General features: G+C 37.0%; 1 long non-coding RNA gene across 1 annotated transcript in view; it reads left to right on the top strand.

The window, feature by feature from the left end:
* LOC308645285 overlaps positions 1-15,454 on the top strand; it is a 209,743-nt gene that overhangs the window by 157,848 nt on the left and 36,441 nt on the right. The window contains exon 2 of the long non-coding RNA XR_014021175.1: positions 12,339-12,396. This is a non-coding gene — a long non-coding RNA (uncharacterized lncRNA). The remainder of the gene's footprint in view (positions 1-12,338; positions 12,397-15,454) is intronic.

Genomic DNA, 15,454 nt, shown 5'->3' on the forward strand with positions numbered 1-15,454 from the left:
CCAGGACCGGATGGGTATACAGCAAAGTTTTACAAAACCTTTAAAGAGGAACTAACACCAATACTTTTCAAGCTATTTCAGGAAATAGAAAAAGAGGGAGAACTTCCAAATACATTCTACGAGGCCAACATCACCCTGATCCCGAAACCAGACAAAGACACCTCAAAGAAAGAAAACTACAGACCAATATCTCTAATGAACCTAGATGCAAAAATCCTCAATAAAATTCTGGGGAATCGGATTCAAAAACACATCAAAAAAATTATACACCATGATCAAGTAGGATTCATCCCTGGTATGCAAGGCTGGTTCAATATACGGAAATCAATGAATGTTATTCACCACATCAATAGACTTAAAAATAAGAACCATATGATCATCTCGATAGATGCAGAAAAAGCATTCGACAAAGTACAGCATCCCTTTATATTCAAAACTCTAGAAAAATTAGTGATAACAGGATCATACCTCAACATTGTAAAAGCAATCTATGATAAGCCACAGGCCAGCATCATTCTGAATGGAGAAAAATTGAAGGCATTCCCTCTAAGATCTGGTACAAGACAGGGATGCCCTCTCTCACCACTTCTGTTCAACATAGTCCTCGAAACACTGGCCAGCGCAATTAGACAGATGAAAGAAATTAAAGGCATAAAAATAGGAAAAGAAGAACTTAAATTATCACTATTTGCAGATGACATGATTCTATACCTAGCAGACCCAAAAGGGTCTACAAAGAAACTATTAGAGCTAATAAATGAATTCAGCAAATTGGCAGGATATAAAATCAACACGCATAAATCAAAAGCATTCCTGTATATCAGCAACAAATCCTCTGAAACAGAAATGAGGACAACTACTCCATTCACAATATCCCCCCCAAAAATAAAATACTTGGGAATCAATCTAACAAAAGAGGTGAAAGACTTATACAATGAAAACTACAGAACCCTAAAGAGAGATATAGAAGACGACCTTAGAAGATGGAAAAATATACCCTGTTCATGGATAGGCAGAACTAACATCATCAAAATGGCAATATTACCAAAAGTTCTCTATAAGTTCAATGCAATGCCAATCAAAATCCCAACAGCATTTCTTGTACAAATACATAAAACAATCATGAAATTCATGTGGAATAATAAAAGACCCAGAATAGCAAAAACAATGCTAAGCAGGAAGTGTGAATCAGGCGGTATAGCGATACCAGACTTCAAACTATACTACAGAGCAATAGTAACAAAAACAGCATGGTACTGGTACCAAAACAGGCGGGTGGACCAATGGTACAGAATAGAGGACACAGTAACCAACCCACAAAACTACAACTTTCTTATATTTGATAAAGGGGCTAAAAGCATGCAATGGAGGAAGGATAGCATCTTCAACAAATGGTGCTGGGAAAACTGGAAATCCATTTGCATCAAAATGAAACTGAATCCCTTTCTCTCACCATGCACAAAAGTTAACTCAAAATGGATCAAGGAGCTTGATATTAAATCAGAGACACGGCGTCTGATAGAAGAAAAAGTTGGCTATGATCTACATACTGTGGGGTCGGGCTCCAAATTCCTCAATAGGACACCCATAGCGCAAGAGTTAACAACTAGAATCAACAAATGGGACTTACTCAAACTAAAAAGTTTTTTCTCAGCAAGAGAAACAATAAGAGAGGTAAATAGCGAGCCTACATCCTGGGAACAAATCTTTACTCCACACACTTCAGATAGAGCCCTAATATCCAGAGTATACAAAGAACTCAAAAAATTAGACAATAAGATAACAAATAACCCAATCAACAAATGGGCCAAGGAACTGAACAGATACTTCTCGGAGGAGGACATACAATCAATCAATAAGTACATGAAAAAATGCTCACCATCACTAGCAGTCAGAGAAATGCAAATCAAAACCACCCTAAGATACCATCTCACTCCAGTAAGATTGGCAGCCATTATGAAGTCAAACAACAACAAGTGCTGGACAGGATGCGGGGAAAAGGGTACACTTGTTCATTGTTGGTGTGACTGCAAATTGGTGCAGCCAATTTGGAAAGCAGTATGGAGATTTCTTGGAAAGCTGGGAATGGAACCACCATTTGACCCAGCTATTCCCCTTCTCAGTCTATTCCCTAAAGACCTAATAAGAGCATGCTACAGGGACACTGCTACATCGATGTTCATAGCAGCACAATTCACGATTGCAAGATTGTGGAACCAACCTAGAAGCCCTTCAATAGATGAATGGGTAAAAAAAATGTGGCATTTATACACAATGGAGTATTAGTCTCCATTAAAAAATGACAAAATCATAGAATTTGGAGGGAAATGGATGGCATTAGAGCAGATTATGCTAAGTGAAGCTAGCCAATCCTTAAAAAACAAATGCCAAATGACTGCTTTGATATAAGGGGAGTAACCAAGGACAGGGTAGGGACGAAGAGCTTGAGAAGAAGATTAACATTAAACAGGGATGAGAGGTGGGAGGGAAAGGGAGTGAGAAGGGAAATCGCATGGAAATGGAAGGTGATCCTCAAGGTTTTACAAAATTACATATAAGAGGAAATGAGGTGTAAGAGAAGAATAATACAAGTGGAAGAAATGATTTACAGTAGAGGGGGTAGAGAGAGAAAAGGGGAGGGGAGGGGAGGGGAGGGGAGGGAGGATAGTAGAGAATAGGATAGACAGCAGAATACATCAGACACTAGAATGGCAATATGTAAATCAGTGGAAGTGTAACTGATGTGATACAGCAATCTGTATACGGGGTAAAAATGGGAGTTCATTACCCACTTGAATCAAACTGTGAAATATGATATATTAAGAACTATGTAATGTTTTGAACCACCAACAATAAAAAAAAAAAACCAAGGCATGAGAAGGGAGTAGGGGGTGGGATCCAAAATAAGAGTTTAAAATTTTCTAAGGTCTGTATTGATCATGGTGAAGTGATGATGATGACAGTAGCTCCTGATAGCCTTGTTTTTTCTTTAGCATTTTTTGGGGGGGTGGTGGTAGCTAAAATCTTCTACTTTTGACCCTCCCCTTCCAACCCACTCACAGACACAAAGGTGCGGGGAACTTAGCAGTCCACTGGTCTAATGCCAACCCTGTGGTGTAGAGGTTGTGAAGCTGAAGGTAGGCGTTGGGAGGATAGGGTCGCATGCTGTGACAAGATAAGAAAGAGGGGTGGGCTCATGTGGAGCTTCTCAGAAAAAGCAAGCACTGACATTTTCCAAAGACAGCAATGGAAAGCCATAGCAAGGCTTGAAGCTATTGCTGTATCTTCACTTTAAGAGAACTGTCGCTACCGTGGGGAGAATAGGTTGAAGGGAACAAGGATATAGAGCGACAGATGGTGTGGGGGGGGGCGCTATTGGAGAAATATGGGTAAGGGGTGTTGACAGCTTGAACCAGGGTGGTGGCAGTATGGATGGTCCACAAGGACAGGCTGGGGGAATATTCAAGACATGGACCTCGCTGGCCTTGTGATAGACTGTAGGTGTGGATGGAAAGGTGAGGAGAGAGGGGCACGTGTCAAGGATAATCCAAGATAATGTGACTTTTATAGCCAGCTACATGTTAATGCCATCATCATGGATGAGAACACTGCTTTGGGGGACAGACCATGAATCTGGTTTGGGATTTGTGACCAGGACAGATGCATTCCCAAGAATCCAGTTTCACTATCTGAAAATCTGATGTATGAAAAGTTTCTTTGTGTCTGGGGTCTGGCTTCTAGCTTTTCTGTTTTGATCTTATTCTGCCCGGAGACAGGCACAGTCCTGCGTGAGATTCTGCTCTAGAAGAAGGTCTTTGTGTCTTTCCTCACTCCAAATGCCTGTTTGTCTTATAGGGGGAATCAGCTAGTCTTGGGCTGAATTTGTGCCTGTGATTTATTTTGTGCAACATGTGTCGATTGGGTTTCCAGTACACAACAATGGGTTCAGCACTATGGTTTTTATAAAGAGGCTGATGTCTGGTTCTGGATTTTAAAGGTGTTAGTGATTTTATTAAGGGTAAAAACATGGCCTCCAGGGGGAAGAAAATAACATCAATTAAAGACCTCTCTGGGCAAAATTGAAAAAAGCAGACTTGGAGGTCATGTGGAAGTTCTGTCTCTACTTTGTACAGAGAGGACTTGGTCATCTTTCCTGAATAAATCTAGAGATTTGCAGAAAAAAATTAGAGCAGGAAATAAAGGTATGTGATAGGAAACTTATGACAAATTTAAAGATTTTTGTGAAAAAGTTCAACATTCCCAACCAAAGTTCAACTCAGGAATTATTTGAATTGTCTATAATAAATCCCAGGGATTTGAGGGAAAGGAAAGGCATAGAAGACAGAACCTATATTAACATTTGATTTTGTTTCATCTCTAGCACCTAATGATACATGTTAGAAAAAAATGAATAATGGAGGTATGGATGGATGCATGAATGATGGATGGATGAATGAGTGAATTGAGGTCCTTCATCCTCAGCAAGGAATCATGTATGGGACCAATCAAGTGGAAAGTGTTGAAGGGTGAGTTCTTGAGGGTGACAGGAGGACATAGCTGTAATAAAAATTCACTAGACACTGACATGGAAGATTTTGGCATTCTTGACAGTCTATCCTCATTGAAAATTTCAATATAATTCAGAATCTGCTCTTAAAAAGGGTAAATTATAAATCATACCCAATTATGCAGCTCTAACTTCTAAAGGAACAAATGATCATTTCTGGGCTAATTTCACTCCTTGCATTTCCCCCATCAGGGGAATGAAGTTTCTGAACTGTTAATAATATCCAGGACACAAACTCTGTGCTTTTTTTATTTCCTCATTTTGAAAGACTTCCATTTTTCATTTATCCCTTTTTCCTTCTGTGACAAGAACAAGAGTCTGAATAAAGTCAGCCAGAGACTAATAGAATGCCTGGAAATTGACATTGATGTGTGACTTGCAGTAATGACGTTTTAATTCTAAATTCAAGATTTATTCAAATTCTATTTTCTTTCAAGTAGGACGAACAAGACTTTGAGATTGTGGCAGCTCTCTGGTTTCCCTGGTAGCCCCACGCTTGCAGTGTAAATGGGTCAGATGCCACTTTAGAACAATTTTCCAAATCACCCACGAGCTCTCTAACTCTGCTAGAAGAATAAATAGAAAATGTCAAACTGAATTTGCTATTTTAAAAATGCAAAATATTGCTGACCAAGGATTAATGACTTCCTTGGTTTCTGGAAAGCCTTCTAACCTCTTGAGGGCTGGGGAGGGGAGTGATTTGTACAGCCTGGACCCCAGAAACATGCTACTTTAATCTAACTTCTGTTCTTTCTTGTCAAGGAATAGGTTAAGTGCTTGTTTTAACCTGAGAATTTTCTACATGAAATAGAACACAATAAGTAGCATAACCATACATAAGAGTAGTTCTTTCCCATAAATCTTCCACTTTTATACCAATAACCCATGTGAAATAGATGTGGAAAATCTGAAGAGGTAAGATAGTAAAAATATTTTTTAAGTTATTTGAAAATGTACAAAGGACTCTCACATGTATAGCCTCATCATATTCTTGCAACAAAATTAAGGGAGGTGATTCCAGTGGAAACGGAGGCTCAGGTTAAATAAATAAATTGCTCTGAGTTCCAGGGGGCCATCTCTGCTCCCCATATCTAGGCAGTGCCAGCAGACATTTGTGAAGCACTTGCCAGTCGCCAGGCACTGTGATAAGTGCTTATTAAACACATTAGCTTATTTCTGTCCTTTTAACAACCAATTATGCTCTCATTGTATTACCACCTGAACTTGAGCTCTGTGAGAACATTTAAGTTGTCTAGGTCATGCTCAACCTTAGAACCCAGAGTTGTCGTTCTTGGTCCCAAATTTCAAATTGATAACTGTCACTTTTTAAATGACTCCTTTCTTAGTTTCCATTGCTAACACAATTTGCAGATTAACTCAGTTTGCTTTCTAACATTCCTATCACTTTGTATACTCTGGGTGGTGTGGTAGAAAGCCACAAAATTGTCAGTTCATGATAAATGCATATAGGCTGTTATCTTTCTTACATAAACCTATAGTTGACTAAATATTGAGGGCTCATCGCTTATGTTAAGTCATTGGTTAATGTCTTAGAGATCTAGCTTTGCAACTGTATACCAAAGGAGCTTTAAGCTATTGATAGACTTGCTATCACTTTAGAGTTGTTCTGCCCAGTAGAATTGTCTGTCATGATGGAAATGCTCTACATTTGCACTGGTTCAAAAAAATAATAATCTACAGTTCATATGGCTGGTAAGCATTTGAAGTGTGGTGAGTACAACTGAGGAGTCAGTGTTTAAATTTTAATGAACTAAAAGTTGCATTAAAATAGCCATATGGGTCTGGTGGCTATAATGTTGGAAGATGTCGTTTTAGAAGAAATTATTGAAAGTCTAGTGTCAAGTTTCTCCTTTATACCTCATCATCATAACTGCTCAGTAAGAAAATTTTATCATTTCTCCTTATTCTTCAAAACAGCAGGTTGGAAGAACTAAGATTTTTTTCACAGCTACAGATTTCACTGGACTTCAGAAAGTATGGATAAGTGAGTTCCCTGTCTTTTTGGTGGGAGAGGGCAATATCTTATTTTTTTCATATTTTTATTGGTGCATTATAATTCTACATAATAGTGGGATTCATTGATACATGCATACAACATAACAATATAACTTGGCCCACATCATTCCTCAGTATTTCCTCTTTCCCTCCCTCCTCTCTTCCCTGGTTCCTTTCTTCTAGGTGGTCTTGTTTCTTAAGAGGCAACAAAACTCCGACAACCAGTATAATATAAAAAGTTTTCAAGGGCAGAGGCCATGTTTGAGTCCTCATTGTATCTTCTACAAATATTCATGTGTTTGGCAATAGATATTATTAATGAAGTAGCTAGTACTTTTTAGGTGCTTCCTATATGCTAGGCAGTATTCTACTGGTTACATATATTACTCACTAAATCCCCGTAACCATCCAAGGTTCACAGATTATTAAATGATATTTTAAATCTTCCTTCTCTCTCTCTTTTATTTATCAGGGTCTCAGGAGCAGTGATCAATGTTTGTCACATGCTTAATAATTTCCACTTTCTAGCTTAGGGTAGGGCCACCACATTACACAACCCAAGGGTACCATCATATAGTGATTCATGTGCTTTTTGGAGTAGTCCAGAGAGCAGACTGAGCTGTCCAGACAGGTTAGATCAAGGAAAAACAGTCCTCCTGATTCTTCACAAAGTTCTAGGCTTCATGGTCACCTTGGAGTACACCAACCTGGAGAAGAACTTTACACTCTATGAGATTCATCATAAAGACTTGCTGAGAAATTGTGTTTTCCATAATCATATGGGTTGCTTGAGAGATGCTATTCCCTTATGGAAATATTTATGATGATAATCAGATTACCATTTCACTCCATTGTTCTATGGTATCATGGTAAGAGGCAACATCAGAAAAGCATGAGTTTTGGGTTTGGCAATCCAGAGTTAAGTTCTCGGAGCAATTGTGTTACTGAATAATGACTCTCTAAAGGTCTATTTCTTAGTTGTAAAACAACGGAATGAGTTTTCATAGGGTTGTCATTGGCATAAATGGGACTGAGTAAATAAAGAAGAAGCTAGGGTTAGTCAACTGGCAGAGATTTAATAAATAGTAGCTATTATTGTTATTACAAATAGTATTTCTCAATAGGTATGGGGTTGTAGGGTCTGTCCCAAGGATACTCAGGGAGGAAATGGCATAAAAACACAAATAGCTGCAATATTACTGGTGGTTATGTCTGATAGGAATTCAGTAGTAAGAAAGAGATTACTTCTAACAAATTGTCAATAACAATTCCTCAGAAGGCAGCATTGGGTTGTACAACAGCAGGCTTCCCATGGTAGTCTTTGTCAAACAAATTTTAAAAGTAGAGGTAAATAATGTTCGGAACCTTGGCTGTTAGAAAAAAAAGCACTATTCTTTTTCTTCTAAACTTTCTGCCTGAAATTTCTCTAGTGCAAATGACTGTACTTTTTGCTTTACTAGCCCTTCCAAAGGTTTTATAAATACTCTCATTGCATCCTTTCCTGCTTGAGTGAATTTTGTCTCTCTGCCTGAGACTCTGATATGGAAGAGTAAATCCTTGGGGCTTTCTACATCAATGTTCCCCAGTGCACCAGGGATTTTCTTTGATTCTTCCCAAGGGCCAGAGTTCTGTGTATTAAAGATCTTTTACCAACTTTCAGAAATCTTCACACAGAATTTTGAAGTGTTGCATCATGACCACTGAAGAATGGCCTGTTGAGCTAACAGGGAATTATTATTAGTTTTTGTTTTTCTAAAAAACTCTTAGTCCTTGAAATAAGTTTCCAACATCCAAACCCAAATCATCTACAAAAAAAAAACATTTTTTTTTTTTTTTTGGTAGCAGGGTTTGAATTCAGGGTCACTCAACCACAGAGTCACCTCTCTAGCCCTATTTTGTATTTTATTTAGAGATAGGGTCTCACTGAGTTGCTTAGCACCTCCTTTTTGCTGAGACTGGCTTTGAATTCAGGTTTCTCCTGCCTCAGCCTCCTGAGACACTGGGATTATAGACATGCGCCACTACACACCTGGCACCTGCAAAATTTTTGCCTGGCTAGTTCTCACTCATGGCTAGGATATTTGCCATCTCATGAACAATAAGTTTGTATTTGTTGAGTACTACTAATATATTCAATAGAAATACAGCAATTATTTACAGATGTACCCAAGAAAACCCAGAAGTATTTCTATCCATGAAGCACAAGAACAACTCTTCAGTTTTTCTACCTAGATGCATCAGAAAATATGGTCATCTGGAATGATGGTGATTTTGAGACTAAGAGTAGAGTTGGAATTGTGGTCAGGTTAGGCACCTCTCTGTACATGTAGCAGTAACAATGAATTTAATGACCTCTCCTCTGATAAAGCAGTTCAACATGATACCTGCTGACATGGGTGCTACTTGTTTATTATAGTCTCTTCTATCCCTCAAAAACTTTGCCAACATATTTAAAAACCCAATCTCGAGGTCACTATGCAATTTTCTCTACTACAATATAGTACACGTTATCAGGCAATGATTAATAAACAAGAAGAATTATTCACTGAAGGAAATTGTATATTCTTTGCGAATTTTTTAAAAAGCATTGTTGCAAACCTGGAAGATCACCCATAAATGGATTTTCTGAAAAAAATCAAATCTGGAAATAAATCACTGAATCAGTCCAACAGACATTTTATAAAGAGACGGTAGAAGGCAAGAAAAAAATATCACAAAGGAAAATGGTAACCTCTCTTGCTTTTAAAAATGAATGTGGTTCAAGTCATTTATTTGCTGGAATAACATGGAGATCCAAATCTTTTTATCTAGAGATTTTCCTTCTGTCACTTAGATTAACATAGAATATGACTTTAAGGAATGGGTATGGAATTACCACATGAAAAGATGGTAGTATAAAAGATAAACCCCAACTTAAAATAATTCAGACAAAAATTCTTTGAACTTCACAATAAAACACATAAATCATCTATAATAACTCTTCAAGGTCTTTAAGAATCTATTCTTTTTCTTAATTGGTTCATTATAATTATAATTGTGGGATCCATTATGCTATATTTTTGTACATGTACATAATCTGATCCGTCTAATTCCTCATTTCCTTCTTTCCCCCTCCCTTCCCCAATCTCCTTGCTCTAGTCTACCAATCTCCATTCCATAATTACTATTATTATTATTTTAATTAGTACATTATAGTTATATATTTAAGTGGAATTCATTGTGGTGTATTCGTATATGGACACAGCATACTTGGTAGTAAAAATCTGTCTTTTTTGTCTGGTTTATTTCACTTAGCATAATGTCCTCTAGGTTCATGCATTCCGATAGTGGTAATAATAATAGTAATAATAATAATAATAATAATAATAATAGTGATAAACAACCAAGGAGCACAGAGGAACCTCTTGGAGTTGATGGACAGATTTACGGCATGGATTGTGGTAATGGTTTTACATGTGTATACTTCACTTTCATCAAGTTGTATACACTGAATATGTACATGTTTTTATGTAAATAATTCCTTAATAAAATGTATTAATAAAATCTACATAAAAGCTGTATTCTCCAGGCTGTCACAGTGCTCAGTAATCTTACAAATGACCTGAAGCTGAGAGGGCACAGTTGACTCCAAATGGAGATGGTTATAATGGTACCTTGATGTCCGTTAGTTGATGTCCTTGATTCACAATTCTGGGATGTTCAGAATAATATTTGGGGAACTCTCAACCTGTGAACAGCCATAAAATGAAGAATTCTTAAAAGTGCTACACAATTGAGATTCAATCACCAGCTATTCATTACTTTTGTCTTGTGTATGCATTAAAAATTTGAGATTATAAAGAACAGCATACTCTATAACCTTTAGTCCATATTTCTGCAAGAAAACAAGTCTCAAACAAATACATAAGCTATCTTTTACTAAATGCTATAAAGTTATTTCTGATAATTATACAGAGAAGAATTCTAGAACACAGCCATGTAAAGCATTTTAATTACATTTTAGCAAAAGACTAATGAAGAATCCAAACCAGAATATGCACATAGTGACCCACATAGATATGCACATGTTACTGAATGCAGAGGAAACCATGTTTTCTATATCAAGTTCAGATATTCTCTTTTATTTTTGTTCTTTCTTTCAGTGGATTTCAGCAACTCATCCAAGCTGTTTAAAAGAAATTTGCTTTCCCAAAGTTTGAATTTAGAGACACAGGAAGTCTGTTTATATTTCCCATCTTCTTGCAACTCTCAACGGCATGCACTGTTTACCTGCTGATGGCCTTTGAGAAATGGCCACAATCTAATGCCAAATTAAAGTCATGAGGAAAAGACTGACAGAGAACGTTTCACTCAGCCAAGCCTGATATACTGACATTTTCAAACATAAATGCACTCAAGAAATTTATCTCCCCAAAAGCATTTCTTAAAACACACACATATGAACATACATACTTTAAAATTGAGTTAACTCTAAAATAGGTATAAGTGGAGAAAGTGAAATAAAAGATCTGGTACTAAGGATTAAAACTATATAAAAATACAATTAAGCTTATTTGTTCTGCCTTGCTCCTTCTAGTTGGCATGATTCTTATTCAGCAAACCTAACTGTGCAAAAAAAAAATCACTTTATTCAATTTTCTTAAGTAATTAAATCTGAGTACACGTAGCTATTTTTCCTGAACAGAACTGGGAGATTCAATATCAGTAATCTTATTTTAATTTTAGGCACAGGCAAACTGGATGATTATAAGGTACTCAGGGAAATGGCTTTTTGGTTTAAATCCAATTGACCACCTAGTGATCCCCTTCTTGTTCAAGTTCACCTACTTTTTTTTTTTTTTTTTTTTTTTTTTTGCACTCAGGAGTTCTGCTACACTTAGGGATGAAATCTTTGTAAGATCTATCAACCATCTTCAGTTCTAAGTTTTGTGAGTGTGTATATTCCTGTCTTTTTTGTTCAGGGGTATGTCTCCAGTACATAGACCAGTTTCTGGCACAAAGTATATACTAATAAATTAACAAATGACTTCATATCTGAACAAATGCCATAAGGGAGAGTGGTGTTTCTGCCCCTTAGTTCCTAGGGGCTGTATTATGGTTTGAATATGAGGTGTCTCCCTAAAGTTCCCATGTGAATGCAGGAATATTCAGAGGTGACATGACTGGATAGTGAGAACAGTAACAGAGTCAGTCCTTCCTACTTTGAATGAACTGTGTGGTAACTCAAGGTAGATGGTGCATGGCTCGAGGAGGTAGGTCACTCGGGGCATGCCCTGGGAGGGTTCATCTTCTCTGCAGCCCCTTTCTCTCTCTCTCTGCTTCCTGGCCACCATGAGGTAAACAGCTTTCCTCCTCCATGCCCTTCAGCCATGATGCTCCACATCACCTCAGGTCCACAGCCGTGGAGCCAGCTGACCTTGGGCTGAACCTCTGAAACTGTGAGCCCAAATAAATTTTTCCTTCTCTAAGTTGTTCAGGTCGGGTGTTTTGGTCACAGTGATAAAAAGTTGAAAGAACAGGCTAGGAGACATCTGCCCCTTGTTTCCTTTCTTTTTCCTCCCTCCTAGCTTACCTACCTCTTCCCATTCAACACTCCTTCAGACTTTTATATCTTCATATGCTCAAAAATTTCTTCAAAGACTACATATTACTTTTATAATGGAAATAACTAGTTACAGAAATCATTGCATCAGAACACTCATAAAGGGAATATTTTCCCTAAAGAGTTTTGGTCTCTATTCTTTTTTGGTTTTAGGAGGTAAGGCAAAGAGCTACATCCTTGCTGCCTGTTCCTACCACCTAGTCATGGCTGGGTAAGTTATATGCTTCCTGTGAAAGATTATGATTAACAACCCAGATTATAGATGATTAACCTAATTAGGCCTCATTAATATGGAGATCTCATTTCTACCCACCTTCCTGAGTGGTGAATTTCATCAGTGATGCAAATTGATTTGCAACCTTTTATACATCTAGTGGTTTCTTCCAAAAGCATTTTTTTTTCAAACACAATATTTTGCATTATTTATTTTTTTTTAAATTTTGTATTGTTTTTCAAATTGTTGGTCACAGCTTACTATTGTTCATGAAGTCAAATTTAATGATTTTTAACTAACATGAAAAAGTAATTCAGGATATAATAAAAAAGGAACATTTGGGGACGTTGGCATATATATGAGGCTAAACACTATTTAATGAATTTTTTGTTTCTGTTATCCATATATATGTATTTATATACATGCATAAGTATGCCAAATTATTTGAAAAAAATGTTTTATTTCTGTAGATCATGGTATATATACACATTCATGAGTATACAAAATTATTTGAAAAAACTGTTTTATTTCTGTAGATCATGGTTGTTATGGTTTGAATCTGGAACATTCCCCAAAGGCTTAGGTGTTAAAAGCTTAGTTGCCATCTTGTTGCTCTAATGGGAGGTGGTAGAACCTTTAATGGGTTGGGCCTAATGGGAGGAAGTTTGGTCATTAGGGCATGCCCCTAAAGGGAATAGTAGGACCCTAGCCTGTTCTTATTTTTTTCTCTACTTTCTGGCTGCCATAAGGTGAACAGGCCTCCTTTGCCATGTGATTCTACCATGAGATACTGCTGCACCACAGGCCCAGAGCAATGGTACAGATTAAAACCTCTGAGACTATGATCCAAAAATGCATTTTTTTCTCCTTGAGTATCTCAGGTTATTTGTCACAGCTATGGAAAGCTGACTAACACAATGGTCAAGTGGATTTGAAAACCGATGCTTTTATTATCTATTGCTATATAAAAACACCCATTAAGTCCATTAAGTCTTCACTAGCATCAATGGTATTGTGTACAATTTGGAACTGCATCTATGTCTGTATATTTAAATTATTTCATGGTAAAAAATCAGTATGCAAAATATCTTTTTTTTGGTCTGAGTTTGGTAAGCATAGTATTTGAAAAGGAACAAAATCTTCTACTCTTTTGTTTTAGTAGATGTCTAACTGCCAAGTGTCTGGATACTTCTCTTAATTTTTCATTTTCTATAACTGTTTAGAAAATCATTTGACAATTAAAAGAATATTTTCTCAGCTTAATTGATGCTAATTTCAGGCACTTATACAATTTTAATATTGGGCCTAAATTAATATCATTGCTATCCCAGTTTGGAGACCCAAAGGCATGTTGCTGATTACATAATACAGAAAAATATTTTGCTATATCTTAGAAATTTGAATACTCCTATGTCGATAGGTTTTAATTTTAAAGTAATATTTAAAATATATTTTTAAAATAGAAATTTACTGTATGTCTCCTGAATTTATAAGGATCCCCTATTGTAGTGGCTTCAGATATATTGATTATGCAGATGAAATAATATGACCTGGAGAAGGCTCTGCTTATGTCTGTCTGTCTGGCTAAACTATATATTACATATAAAGGGACTCTCTCTATATATATTTAGACTTATCACTCTTTCAACCCCCTCATATACATATGAAATCTGGAATAATTTGAAATGACTCCAAATTCTCATTTGCAGAGTGGGCCTTAGAGAAATAGGTAGTGAGGTTGTAACCTCTCCTAGGTTGCAGATTATATAAATTGTAATATTCATGCTAGTTGTGCTAAAAACAAACCCAAGCCTAAGGGTCCTCACGAAATAAAGATTTTTCTCAAATGACAGGCCAGTAATATTGATGGCAGACTCAGTTCATTGATATCTTAAGTGCCTTGCCCTCTTTGAGGACCAGGTGAAGTTGGATGAGTTTTGAGAGAGGAGGAGGTATCGAGGACAACCATCAGATTTTTGGCTTGTACATTTTAATGGATGTCCTTTGTTGAAATGGGTATACCCTTGAGGTGTCTACATAGAATTGCCAAGGACACGGCATATAGGATCAGTTCCTGGACCAGCCTGCCATGCTTTCTCTAGTTCAAAACTGAAGATAGTCCATGAGACATATACTAGGCTCATCATTTTCTCATGAGTTAGTTGTGGAAATGAAGAAGAATAACGAGGGATGTACTACATACATATCTGGGCACTGAAGAAATCAGATTTGTGATGTAAAGGTAGTTCTAGAATGTGGCTCACACAGTGTGGGCACTGGATTAGCAGCAACAGAATCAAAAGGGATTCTTGGACTCCATCCCCAATCTGATCAGTCAGGAACTCTAGGAAAACGGCCCAGGATCCTCGGTTCTAACAAGCTTCTGAGTGTTTCTGAGACAATTAGAGTTCAAAAACTCTTCTCTAGATAATCCATGAGGAAGGTATTGTGGATTCCTCAGTGATTTCTTCTTGTTCCCATTCATTCCTTCAAACATAATTCTCATGTGCCTACTGTGTACTATCTACTGCCCAATGGACAAGGTGTCACTCCTTAATACCCTCCAGGCATTCATCATCCAGGGGAGGCATGCTTGTGGAATATAAGTCATGTTTCATACTTGCTGAAATTTAACAGGCTTAAAAATATATCTATAGAACATGCAATAATACATTCTATATGTGTTGAATTTGCATTATGCACTATTTATGTAATAGTGTTTTCCCACATTGGTACAAGTGATTAAGCATCACTTAAAGTTCATATTTAGATTTCAAGTTCTATGAAAACAGATACTGTCTCTTGTAACTTTTGCACACTTGTGGGCATGTGTTTGTTTGTAAAAGTTATGTATATTAAGTTGACATTACCTGCGAAAAGGGAATAAACTCAGCAAAATTAACTATTCCATGTACCATCTGTATGGTTAGCAAAGCAGTACACATGAAACGGTGAAACAAATTGGCACCTTATTTTGTTGTGAAATGTTATGGTCTCCACAGAAAACGTAGCTAGAATGTTGTCTTCTTGATTTCTGGGCCTGGTACAAGGGTAA

This window comes from Spermophilus citellus (genome assembly GCF_964194105.1).
Source record: "Spermophilus citellus genome assembly, chromosome: 3".
Classification (NCBI taxonomy): Eukaryota; Metazoa; Chordata; class Mammalia; order Rodentia; family Sciuridae; genus Spermophilus; species Spermophilus citellus.